This window comes from Xenopus laevis, chromosome 1L, assembly GCF_017654675.1.
Source record: "Xenopus laevis strain J_2021 chromosome 1L, Xenopus_laevis_v10.1, whole genome shotgun sequence".
NCBI classification, from domain to species: Eukaryota; Metazoa; Chordata; class Amphibia; order Anura; family Pipidae; genus Xenopus; species Xenopus laevis.
The window spans coordinates 38942742-38957071 of NC_054371.1; the positions used below are offsets into that span (position 1 = coordinate 38942742).

At 39.6% G+C, this 14330-nt stretch overlaps 1 long non-coding RNA gene across 2 annotated transcripts in view; it reads left to right on the plus strand.

The window, feature by feature from the left end:
• The window catches only part of LOC121402200, a 40157-nt gene extending 26204 nt beyond the window's left edge, over positions 1-13953 (plus strand). For both annotated transcript variants that reach the window (XR_005966687.1, XR_005966686.1), the window contains one exon: positions 13885-13953. This is a non-coding gene — a long non-coding RNA (uncharacterized LOC121402200). The remainder of the gene's footprint in view (positions 1-13884) is intronic.
• The last annotated feature ends 377 nt before the right edge of the window (positions 13954-14330 follow it).

Consider the following 14330-nt stretch of genomic DNA (forward strand, 5'->3'; position numbering starts at 1 on the left):
TGATAAATCTTCCCCCGAGCGTCCCAAGCCTCACAAAATGGAGAAAGGATTATTGGTTAAAAGCTGAAATCTTTATTGGTCCATATTAAGAACACTCTGCATGGTTAGCTTGACGCGTTTCGGGCACTGCTGCCCTTAATCATAAGCACAAAAAAGCAACGGTAAGAACATCAGTTAAAATAGTTAAGCCCCACAGTGACCTCCAATGGCAGAATTAGGTATTAAATTACAAAAAGTATCTACCTACTTTAAAAAGAATTGTAATTGGAAACAAAATCACTGTTCAACCATATTATTGATTAAACAATAAAACACAATAGGTCACAAACACATTACAAATTCTCAAAAATCAAATTTAGAAAAATAATTCATATGAAATGTCAAATCTGGTGTTCAAACCATGTGGGTTGCGTGTATTTAAAGTTAATATCCAAAAAGCCTCATGGGTATTTAAAAGGCAAAGGGGAGTGGGTACTTGCTCAATAGTTTTTATCCCTAAATCCATGGTACCCCGATCACTGCAGGTTTTAAAATGTTTACCAATTGGGTATTTAGTATCGCCTTTGTCAATGGCTTTCAAATGCTCCCGTATCCTATCTTTTAAGGGGCGGGTTGTGTGTCCAACATATTGTTTCAGACACGACTTACATTCTAATAGGTATATTACCCGATTACTACAACAGTTATTATACATGCGCTTCTTAAACACTTCACCTGTGACATTTGACTTAAATTCAGAACTCAGATTTAGGGGTGAGAATTATTGAGCCAGTGCCCACAACGGGCCCATGATCTAGCTTTTTTCGATTATAATTTGTATTTTCTTTTTATATTTATTTTATCTGCGCTGTTGGGCCTGGGTCCAGTCGGGATGGGTGCTTGGTTGGTACCTGTTAAGAGAAGATTAGGCACCCAGACAAGACAACGCACCATGCCACACATGCACCTTACCTTGTCTGGCTGCCTAATCTTCTCCCAGCAGGTCCCAACGAGACCCAGGCCCAGCAGTGCAGATAAAAACTAGAGAGGTACATTTCCTGAAGAAAATGTGAGTGGTGCTTGCCGTGGCAAAACTCAGGCCCCCCATATATGTTGGGTGTCTTGCCCAGTCGCCCCTGGTGCCTAGAGAGTACACAAAGTCGGTAGAATCCGGATTAAACCGGTGAAATTTAAAGCCAACCAAATTTTACCATTGAAATCAATCCAAACAAACTGGCTATTTTTGGCTCCGCCCACTTTTAAAAATTTGCAACCCAGTCACCAAATGGACCAAGTTTGAGCACTCTTACATTAACAGTGTAAGAATGACAGGAATTTAAATATTCCCATTGAATAGCGTTAGGTAAAATTTGATTGGCTGTCTTAAGCTCCGCACATTTTTCTGAATTTTAACCCCAGTTACCTAGTCATGGTCAGTCAAATACAAGATTCCTCTGCACTCAACCCATTATCAATATATTTAAGACAGAGACATTTTGTGCATACTGCTACTGAAAAATGCCTTACCCTTTAAACTAAACAGGGATTGTTTGTCCATATATTGCAATATATTTAAGCTGGCCAACTACGTCAAAGTCATCCCATATCTGGCCAGTCCTATGCTCAATTTTCATCTGATTCATTAAGAATTCTATGGTTTAATTATACATTTTATAAAAGGGACGAATACGTTTTACCTGCAACTTACTAGCTGCTTTCAAAGTAAAACTCCCAAACTTGGCTGCCCTTTTATTAGACACCAGTGGGATCACCTGACTATAGTTGGAGGGGGTGGGAGCTACAACATGGAGCTGGTCACTGCTCTTGTAGAACTATAACAAACAAGGGAAAGTTGTGCTCACCACTAGTTTTTAAAAACATTAGGCGGGGGTGCAATGAGGGTGTGACCACAAAATACATATAGACAAATACAAGATTCCTCTGCACTCAACCCATTATCAATATATTTAAGACAGAGACATTTTGTGCATACTGCTACTGAAAAATGCCTTACCCTTTAAACAAAACAGGGATTGTTTGTCCATATATTGCAATATATTTAAGCTGGCCAACTACGTCAAAGTCATCCCATATCTGGCCAGTCCTATGCTCAATTTTCATCTGATTCATTAAGAATTCTATGGTTTAATTATACATTTTATAAAAGGGTTGAGTGCAGAGGAATCTTGTATTTGTCTATATGTATTTTGTGGTCACACCCTCATTGCACCCCCGCCTAATGGTTTTAAAAACTAGTGGTGAGCACAACTTTCCCTTGTTTGTTATAGTCATGGTCAGTGCCAAGTTTGGGGCCTCCGGTTTTAAAACTGTGAGAACGGCGGTAATCAAAAATTTTACATTGAAGTCAATAGGTGAAAACGGATTGGCTGTTTATGGCTCCACCCACTTTTCCTAAATTTTGACCGCAGTCACCCAGTGAGTAATTGAGCCAAGTTTGGTACACCTAGCATTTAAACCGTGATAATAGCAGCAGTTTATCATTTTTCATTAAGGTCAATGGCTGAAATCTGATTGGCTGTTGTTGCCCCGCCCCTTTTTTTCCTAATTGTGAACCACAGTCACTCAGTGACTAACATACCAAAGTTTGTGAATGCTGTCATTTAATGTGTAAAAATGGCAGCATTTCTATTTTTTTCTATTGAAAATCAATGAATGAAATTTGATTGGTTGTTGGTGGCTCCGCCCACTTTTTCTAAACTTGAAGTGGAAACCCCCAGCGACCACATTTGTGATATTCAAGGTCCCTGACATCAATACTGAGAGAATGGCAGCCTTCTTAATTTTTCCCATTAAAACCAATCAAAGAAATCTGATTGGTTGGTTTTGGCTCCACCCACTTTTCTTAATTTTAATCCCAGTCCCCCAGTGACCAACTGTGCCAACTTTGAGGAGGCTGCCATTAACCGTCTAAGAGCGGCAGCAGTTTAAAATTTTCCTATTTAATTGAATGGCTGAAATTTGATTGGCTGTTGTAGACTCCGCCCACTTTTTGTAAATTTTGGCCGCAGTCACCCAGTGACCCACGGTGCCAAGTTTGGGAGTTCTGGCTTTATTACTGTGAGAATTACAGCTGTTTACATTTTCTCATTGAAGTCAATAGGGAAAATCTGATTGGTTGTTTGCGGCTCCGCTCACTTTTTTGGGTCCCCAAAATAGGACAGAAAAGTCACAACACCCCATTCCCGAATAAGCTGAACGGTTTGACACCTCATTCATGGGTCTGCGACAAACTAATTATTCGATAAATTCCCCATTATAAGTCAATGGGGCAAATTTGGGGACCTCTCCTGCCCCGGGGGTAAAACTTATACCCTCGTGTGGGGTATCATCTGACACAGGTCGCAAACCTCTTCAAATGTGGTAAATTTAACGTTTCTACAAGATTCCCTCTCTGCGCTAGAATCCGTCAAAAGTTGGCCTCAATGTTAATCTATGGGACTTTTCGGGGTGGTTAATTGCCCCCGCAAGGGGCAATTAACCACCCACCCCTTAGAAAAGTCATACCACCCCATTCCCGATTAAGCCGCACGATTTGACACCTCATTCATGGGTCTAGGACAAACGGTGCGGGACTAGTTACGCGCCAAACTTTCATACGGAAGAAGAATAAAAATAAGTTTGCAAGATAACAGTAGTGATGCTTTGCTTCGCAAGCACCACTAAAAAAAATAAGTTTGCAAGATAACAGTAGTGATGCTTTGCTTCGCAAGCACCACTAAATAACAGTAGTGATGCTTTGCTTCGCAAGCACCACTAATGATTTTTAGAATAAAAATGGTAAAAACTAGATGGACCTCTAATTACTAGGGTAGTCTATGCATTGATCCAACCCTGATCTAGAGTACAATAAATATATATTCACCCCTAAGCTCACTCTAACTGATGTTCAAACTGGGCTATCTGGTGTCGTGAGCAAAAGTCCATTCTCCCCAATTCTCACACTAACTGGCCTTTAGGCTGAGCCCCCCTGCTACAACCCCACCGTCCCAGAGGTGCCAGCCCTACTGCTTGGGAATTACTGCTTTTGACTAATCAAGGCATGGACCATTGTCTCTCTCTTTCTGAGATAAGCCAAGCTAGAATCAAACTGACCCACCGGGGTACTGGGAGACATCCTGGTGGGTCTCAGCCCCTCAGGCTTAGCCCATTGTCCACCACTACTTGCCACCAGTGGAAGGTGTAGCAGCAGTTGTCAGGGTGAGGTGAGCAAGACCCGTGGCAGTGGGGTTTTAAAGCAATCGTAGAAGATATTCTTTGTGAATTTTATGTGCGCATAATGAACAAAGTAATTATAACTCAAAAATGACCTTTTCCTCTGTGGAAGCCTTTCATCACAATACAGGAGGCAACACCACAGCATGATGTTACATACACAGAGGAACAGCTTGCAGAGGTTTTTAAGACCTAAAGTTTGTCCTTTTAGGTTGGATGCCTTCCAGAACCATTTGGAAAAGAAATACCAATAATTCAATATGCCCTTTAACTGGATTTTATTCAAAGAAGAACATGTGCTTCAGGTACACAATCCACAGACAGCTAAAAATATAGTCCAATAACAGATGTCAATATAATTAGCAGGGCTTTGTGAATTTGATGCAAACATATTTTACAAGGTCAAAACTGAGTACAGTTTAATCAGAAAGCAAACATTTCTGTTTTGTGTAAAGTAATCTTTTTAAATCTGATTATTTATTCTTATAACAGTCCATAGACTCTTCATCTTCCCTTTTATTCCACCGGCCACACGGGGGCTGAAATCCGGTAGCCAAAATCGGTTGGCTGATTTCAGACCCTTTTTTCTGCATTCGTAAATGCTGAATTGGTTTTGACTCAAACAGGTTACAGTGAAAAATCTGCGGCTCATGCATTGGATTTCATTGTGGAAAAGCTCGTGCATTTTTGCGTCAAAATCCACCATGTCTCTGTACCCAGGCCAACGCAGATAGCTTATGTCAATATTAGGGCTGATTCGAGACCTGTACTTTTCTACAGGCTGATCTCAGCCTTCTTGTGGCATTAGCCTTAATCTTACAGCACCCTTATAGCAGTTTCCCTATAAGCTTTCCAAGCTGGAGTAGAAGCCTAACAAAAACGCAGCAGGAATAGGTAATATTGGTTTTGAAAACTCCATTTTTGTTTGAAATTGTTCTATTAAAAGACAGTCACAAAGAGAAATATATTTTGCGGTATTTTCAGTAGAAGCAGTAATGGACTGGCCAACCAGGATACTGAAAAAGTCCCAATGGGACTAACCTCATGGGCCCCTCTTACTGTCTACAGCCCACCTTCCTGCCTGCTGGGCACTGCTACCTGCTTGTCACCATGGTGGGGTTCCAAATGCAAACAGTCCACCATTCTCCCTTCTGGCCCTGCCTCACACTTGTTCATCACGATGCTTGGCCCATCACCACCCACCATTCACCTTACTTGGCTCACTTATGCAAGAGTGGGTGTAGTATCACTTTGTCTATTTATTTCTGTAGTGATCTTACTGGCATGTCTGAGGTTAATTTGTTGTCCATGTTTTGTGTGGACCTTAGTGGCATGTCTGGGGTTCATGTTTTTGCTTTCCATTTTCTGCAGTGATCTTGCTGGCATGCCTGGGGTTTATGTGCTCATGATCTGCAGTGATCTTACTGGAATGTCTGGGGTTAATATGCTTATAATTCATTCTTGCAGTGATTTTACTAGCTTTTCTGGGGTTAATATGTTCATTATCCATTTCTGCAGTGATCTTACTGGCTTGTCTGAGGTTATTATGCTCTTTACTAACAAGTCTACAATTAATTTGCTCATTGTCAATTTCTAACTGGTTTGTCTGGGGTTAATATGCTATTTGGCCATTTCATACCGGCATGCCAGGGCTTAATATGCTGACAAAGTCTCCATGTTTGTGTGCATAGCGGGGGTGAAAAAAAGTATATTTTTGCCTGGTTCTAATCCCTCATATTGTTGCCTGTCCTGCTCTGTGCCTTTATATTAAGCACAACCTTGTTCAACCCCTCGACTACTTCAGTATGAGACTTTTCCTAGTGCCAAGTTTCCGCCTCAGTCCCCACTTCTTGGTCCAGAATACCTTACATTCCTGTCGGTAAGTAAAAGCCTTCAACAATGACTCTGTGTAAGAACATCAATAGTGTGATCTACTTCCTTAAAGGGATCCTGTCACCAGAAAACATGTTTTTTTCAAAACACATCAGTTAATAGTGCTACTCCAGCAGAATTCTGCACTGAAATCCATTTTTCAAAAGAGCAAACAGATTTTTTTATATTCAATTTTGAAATCTGACATGAGGCTAGACATTTTGTCAATTTCCCAGCTGCCCCCAAGATGACAGTATCAATAGTAGACAATAGAAGTTTAAAAACTGCTAATATATCGAAAACTAGAAACAAAAATAATTCATATTAATTACAAAAGAGCTTAGAAGAGTGCGTTGAACAAATTTATATTTTGAGGGTTTACATTTTTTTGCCATTTTTTTTCTTGCTTAAACCAGACAGTTTGGGCAGATTTATCAAGGGTCGAAGTAAAATCTTTCGAATTCGAATATCGAATTCAAAGGATTTTAGCACAAAATGTTTGATCGAACGATTTCGAACGATTTTAAGCGATTGATCGAATGATTTTTATTCAATCATAAAAAGTGCCCAAAACCTACAATGTCCCCATAGAGTAACATTCAATTCTGTAGCTTTTATTTGGCAAAGTATTGAGTCGAAGGATTTTTTAAAGAGACAGTACTTCGATTATCAAATGGTTGAATGGTTGAACGATTTTTACTTCGAATCGTTCGATTCGACCGAATTTGACCAATTCGATGGTTGAAGTACCCAGAAAATTACTTTGAAATTCGAATATTTTTTGATTCGAACTATTCACTCGAGCTTAGTAAATCTGCGCCTTTAAGTTCTCCTTTTCTGCAGATGGCTTTTCTCTTCAATTGAACGTTGAAATTATTTTCCCGGTGCAAATTACTTTAATCTACATGACTAGAACAATTGTGTTATTAATGCTACTTTCCTCTTAATGCATCAAGGGATTTATTGCAGGATTAAATGTATTCTAAGTATAAAAAAAAAGACAGGGTTTGTGAATTAGAAAATGGACACATGAGATTATCAAAGTGGACTTTAATTAGAAAATCATGTCTTTAGTGCTGACATCCAGAAGATAATGATGAGATGGGGCTAAGTAGTTCCTGTTTTCCAGATCACTGCAGATTTTCCATGTTGTCGGGCAAGAATATTTTAATGATGAATTCTTTCTGTATTGGGGTTATAGCTAATTATAAACTGTATTGCAATATAGACAATGATGTAGGAAAGCTTTCTTCTAGTTAATGAAGTGGAAGTCTTAGAGGCACATTTATCAAGGGTCGAATTTCAACCCTTTTAAAAACTCCCATAAGCTTCCATAAATTTGAAATACGACCAATCGAAATTTATTAATAAAATCGAAGTTTCTCAGCTCGGACGAATTGAATCGACCTGAAAACCCGAATCGAATTCGATTTGAATTGGAAAAACATTTGAATTTAAAAAACACGATTCGATTTTTTTTTTTCAGTCATGAAGGCTGCAAACATCACCAAATCGATCCCTGGACCTCTCTCATTGACTTATACAGCGATTCAGCAGGTTTAAGGTGGCGAATAGTTGAATTCGAGTTCTTTTAATTCAAATTAAAAATCAAATAGAGTTTGGATAATTCCCAATTCGTATTTGATCGTTTTGACCAACTTAATAAATCTGCTCCTTATATTTCCTGTACATTATAAAATAATTGTCAATTTGACTATAACTGAACTTTAGATTGATAACACCTCGTCACATACTCTGCTGTGAATACTGTAACTACTATCCTTAATGACATAGCTGGTGTGAGCCGGGCCCCCCAGGCAAAAAAAATCTTCAAACGGGCGCAGCACACAACGATTCCTAACCGCCCCCTGCCAACCCACTCTGCCCAGTCTGCAGGGGCCTAGGGCCTATATAAAAAATGTAATTTTTTTAAAGAAAAAATAAAATGTCCTCAGCCATGGGTGGAAGTGACATCATGCACACACTGAAGTGACGTCATACAAAACCTTGTACATGCACAATTTGCTAGCTGAGGGCGTCCATGGATCTGGTGCCTAGTTTAGAACTGCCCTAAATATTGCTCTGTCTATAAATATGTGGTGAGCACCGGGCTTTAATGCTTATTGCTGCTACAAGTCCTCCCTAACTCCTAAGTCAGGAGTCTCCTTAATTTAAGCCCCTCTCCACCACAGTAATAGATCTGCTGTCAATAATTTGCACCCAAAACTTACCCACTCCATTGAAATGCATTGAATCATCCACTAAAGTCTTCCAATATAATTCAGTGAAGTAGGGAGCATGGCTGAGGGACAGGGCAGAGCCAGAGGGGCTGCTGTAAGATGCTATAGAATAGATAGTCACTATTTATTAGGCCTGTTGATGAGTATTTAGGCCTGTCCCTTTGTGTATTTGAAATACCAGGGTCTATTTTAAATCTTAGTCCAGACCTGGAGGATGGGATAGGGAACACCTAGGAGGCTTATTTAATATGCTGTGTAAACAATGGAGTGAAGCATTACCGGTGGTGTTGGTCAGAGCAACCAATCGGCAATTCGATTTCAACAGTTACAAAACAAAAGCAAATATCTGATTGGTTACTATGAGCAACATCACTGGTAATGTTTTACTCCACTTTTTACACAGCATGATAAATAGACCCTTAGTATACATCCCCTCTACTACCCACACAAATGTTTTTCTGAGCCCAACTTCTGGGTTCCTTTTACTGACCCGCCCCGGAGATGATGTTACAAAAGGGGCAAGGCGAGCAGGGCGTGTCTATAAAAGATCAACCCGGAAGTCAGAAGCTGACATTTGTAAGGTAAGGGGTGAAAAGAGGGGTGCATGGTCCCGCGAGTATTGGGCCGGCCACCCAGGGCCGGATTTACATAGTGGGCGCCCCTAGGCCCACTGCCTTTCGTTGCCCCTGTCCCCTCCCCTTTATTCGTGCAAATGTTCATCATCAATGGGGATTGGCGCATAGGAAATTAAAAAAATGATTGTATCTCCAGCACATTCCCAGTGTTTATGAAACAATGTGGGTGTGGTTGGGCAGCATGCCGCCCCCCTAAAATCCTGCCGCCCTAGGCCTGGGCCTAGGTGGCCTTTCCACAAATCCGGGCCTGCGGCCACCCACATATACTGTATTCAGCGCCAGCAACATTTAATCATACAGAAGCTCCGCAACTGTCTGCGCAGAGCAGAAATACCTGTAGTTGCAAATAAGCAGGGGGCAAAATATAAATGTGTTTTGGAGCTATTTTTTTGCACTTTGCACCTTTCCCATTAACTATAAATGAGACCTACTGGTCTTTTCTGTTCTGTTTCATACTCTCAAATTGTAAAGTATTATTAAATATTCATATTGTTGTCAACAATATCATTTATTACATCCATGCAGTTGCCTATAAACAGAACAGTCATTAAACTGAAAATGTTTATTTCAGTTAATTGAAAAAGTGAACTTGTTTTCTCCAGCCATTGAGATTCCTTTATGTTATGTGTTTATTACATAAAATAGACTAGAACATACAGTATTAAGTAATAAATGAGTAGCTATGAGCGAATCTATCGCTTCGCCAAAAAATTAGCGAAACTGATGAAAAATTTGCAAAATGCCCAATAAAAGAGGGTTAATAAAATATCGAATTCGAAGGATTTAGCGCAAATGCTTCGATCGATCGAAGTAAAAATCGTTCGACTGAACGATAAAATCCTTCGAATAGCACGATTTTAATCGATCGATCGAAGGATTTTTCTTCGATCAAAAAAATGTTAGAAAAGTGCTGGGGAAGTATGAAGTCAAAGTATTTTTTAAAGAGACAGTACTTCGACTATCGAATGGTCGAATAGTCGAACAATTTTTACTTTGAATCATTTGATTCGATCGAATTCGATCGAGTTTGACCCATTCGATGGTCGAAGTACCCAAAAAAATACTTCGAACTTCAAATTTTTTATCATTCGAATTCTTCACTCGAGCTTAGTAAATGTGCCCCTGAATGTCTATTGTACTTACTAATGAGCAACTACATACGTAATTTCAGTTTTGGCTGAGAATGATAACTGGTGCATATTTTATTATATTTAATTTGTTTATTATTTAGATTTATTTTTTTATTTAAATATACATTTTTATTAGCACTTTTGATGCACAACAACACACCTTACCCACCTGCATGAACACTGTTAGACCAACTGTGAACTGTTAGGGTAATGGCACACTGTAAAATGGCACACTGTTGCCTGCTCAACCGCAGGCAACAAATCTCCTGAAAATGCCATCCCCTTCTCTAACATTAGAATTGCCCAAGTAAATTAATTATATTGCTCAAGGCATACCTCCCAACTGTCCCATTTTTAGAGGGACAGTCCCTCTTTTGACAGCTCAACCTGTTTTTTCTCTGCACTGAACCAGCAGAAAAAGAAACAAAGTTTCTAACTTAATTGGCTTTTGGCAGAGAGCCCAGAACAGCCACAGCTGCTTATAAGATACTTTTGTAATAATTTCAAGATAAGGAAATAAGTAATTTTAACAGTATAAGATAACAGGTCCCTTGGGAAAAGTTAGACTCACAGCTTAAAGGGCAACTCACCTTCATTAACCAAACTGTAATAAATGGAAAAAAAACCCACAGAAATATGTTCAAACTTTTATAACCTGCCACATTTGTAAAATGAACATGGTAATTAGGGGGTGGCCACAAAAATGGGCATGGTCAAAAAATTTGCACCCGCGATACGTGCGGCAACTTTTCGGCCCTCTTTTTGTTACCAAAATGTTGGGAGGTATGCTCAAGGCGATTCTACTTAAATGCGTTGTTCACCTTTTGGACAATAAAACTAATTTAACAGCCCATGCAACATTTTTGTAATTTATCTTTATTACTTAAAATGTTTGCTTTCAGAGATACATACCACAGAAGCTATCGATCATCTCTGCAAAAACTCTCTCAGTTCTCTTCTCTGTTATGGGTTCGCTGACACGTAAAGCTGGCCATAGACACACAGATCCTATCGTACGAATCGATGATTCGTATGATTTTCGGATCGTTTGTGGTGAGTGCCGACATCTTTCGTCTGGTGGTGATCGGTCGTTTGGTCGATTGGACAGGTTTGATTTTGACCCGACCGATCCCGCCAGAGCCCATTGCGCATCGTAATCGGATCGTTCGGCCGTACAGCCAAACGTTCAGATTACCCCCGATATAGCCATGTTTGTTAATGGCATATCGGAGAAAGATCCTCTTGTTTGCCGATGTCGACAAACGAGCGGATCTTTGCGTCTATGGCCACCTTAAGAGATGCAGGCTGCCAAATAAGGAAGTTCACAACTGAATCTGCACTCTCTCCCGGTTCATTTGCATATCTTTGATCCAATTGGCTGAATCTTGCCAATGGAATTGAAGATATGCAATTGAAGCAGGAGAGAGTGCAGAAGTAATAAAGATAAATTGCAAAAATGTTTTTTTATGACATGGGCAGTTAAATAAGCTCTATTATCCAAAAGATGAATAATCCTTTTAATTGTGGGGAAATCTTTTCCTTTGCATTTTCCTGTGATTAAGCTAAATTGCAACGTAATTTAGTACTAGTAGTGACTGTCACTTACTAGTAGCTGCACAAGCTAAAACTTTTATGAGGGAATGTAATAAAAGTCTGGAACTGAAAAATATTCATACTGCAAACATTAATGCCTCTGGGTGAACACATTTAATACAGCTTTTGTGAACCCAGAAACGGTTTAGTAGTCACTTCAGACAGTGGAAGAAAGATAGCAAATTGTATAGATTGTGTCAGTGTGCAGTGTATATAATAAAAAAGTACAAACAAAAGAACAATACGAAAATACAAAAACCTCTAAAAATTCAAGTTTGTTAACAATTACTGTCAAAAAAAAAGTTGAAAATCTCTAAAATTCCAAATGGCTGAAAAAAAGGCCCATTGGGATCAGCACAGCTCCCACTGACTTTTTAGGAATGCCTTTACTTGAAGTTTTGTATTGGAGTTTATCGTGGTTCTTATGCTTTATAAATCTTGAATTTGTAGAGTTTAGGAGAAATTAAAAAAAATAATTTTTACAGAAAAATGTGATTTGTGAAAAAAAAGTAGATATTCAAATGTCAGTCTGCCCCTTTGTATAGGTCTCATAGCAAGAGAAATAAAGAATCACAGATTTCAGGAGAATAGCACCAAAAATGAATGGCCATTAATGGTGCAGAGAGAAAGCAAGTAACAACACAGCTACCATCCATGCATATATATATATAAACAGTGGAAGAAACCCGGTGGGCCCTGCCAACATCACCTAGGATGCTGCAGACGCTCCGTTGTCTGGGGCCACCCTCTCTCATCTTATTTCATTGATGGGGGGCCTTGAGGTGGTAAGAAGCACACCCAGTCCAATGTTGTGTATAAACTCAAGATTCATTTATATTACAAGTGCTACTGTATACAAACTCTTTATTTCTTGTACAAATCTAGCTCTAATCTCTCTCTCTCTCTACGTGGTTGGTTTTCAAATAATCACCTCTTGGTTGGCTCTTGGATGAGTCCCACCATGCTGCAAGGTGACAGAACTCCTAGAGGTGACCCTCATAGGAAAGAAAATGAACTTCCCTTATATAATATAAACTATATATTTTTTTTACTTAGCCAAGTAGTCATTAAGTTATGCACATTTAACAGCTTGTACGAGATCAAAGACAGCATGTTAATGAGCTTTATTGCAAAACTGCTTATGTTTAAAATCCCAAATTATGCAAAGTAAAGTGCAGCGCGCTCTTTTTGTCAGACATAAACTGACTTTGATGATAATGGATGATGCCTCGTGTGATTTAAGAAAAAAAAAAAGTGTCGAACATGTCATAAGCAAAGCAAAGTAAAGTCACGATTAGAATTTTATAATCCTGATTCAGCTAAAAGCTTTTATAAGTCTATTTCATGTTGCCCTGCTAGTTAGAACTGAAATCACCACAAGATACACATACTGTACACATGGAAGATATACAATATATACAAGATATACTAAATTACGAATGCCAAAAAACAGAAAAGTTTGTGTTTTTTTAGTATAAAATCCGAATTTTTAGTGGATAAAAAAAACAAATTTTTCTGGCTTTATTATACTCCTAGAATGGAAAAAGTCAGAATCCGAAAATCCGACATCTCAGACCTGCCGAGGTTGCATATAAGTCAATGGGAGCAGGCCCAGATTTGCCACAACGGCCCGGACCTAGAGCGGCACGATTTTAGGGTGGCATGCCGGCCAGCTACAATCCAAGGGAGCACTTAGGGGTGTGCACTCCTGTACGCATCATCCCCAGTGCTCCGACACATGCGTACGCTTGCGCGCAGAAGGCGGGGGCAGTGCGAGCGCAGGTGCCGGCACTAGGACCCAGTGGCCTAATGGGAAAAGTCCCAAAGATTTTTTGATCTGCGCTGGGTTTCGTGCAATAACCTGATGATTTTGTGGTTTTCGAGCAAAGATAAGAAAAATATCATAGTTTTTGGGTTTTAAATAATCCGAAACATTGTTACAATTTTTATGTTTTTTTTTCAAGCAAACAAAATTTTAGGAAAAGTGTATAAATAAATAACTAAGGAGCAACAACCCGTGCGGATTTGGTCAGAGTTTTTTTTTATAGAAAATATTGAGATAAATTCGTACTTTGATAAATAACCCCCCAAGTATCTCATTGGTTGCCCTTGACCTCTATGTGTAAAGGAGGCTGTTATCATGTGGGTATATAAGCGGTGAGGCCAGTATTATATATAATTATTTTTTTGCGTTTCTTCCAGGATTATTCTACAGACTGAATGTTATCCGAATGCTGTCTGAGGGCTAAGACTGATTCGATCTTGGGGGTGGGGAAGTTTTATGTACTGTAGACTGAAAATCTATGCTGGTAGATCATTTGGATGTAGATTCCAGGGTCGGACTGGGCCAGGCAACAGGACACAAGGAAAAAAAACCTGGGGTGCCCTGGCCCTTGTGGACCCTTGCGACCCCCACCAAACCACGTCTCATTCTTCTGATGGTCACCAATCTCAGCGTTCCCTACCCCCCTGCGATTGCGTCTTCAAGTAGTGATGGGCGAACTTGCGCCGTTTTGCTTCACCAAAAATATTTCGAAATTTGCGAAACGATGAAAAATTCGCGAAACAGCGCCGGCGTCTGTTTTTACACTGGCGTCCAGTTTTTGTTGACCCCGGCAAATTATACGCGGGCGTTTCACAAATTTATT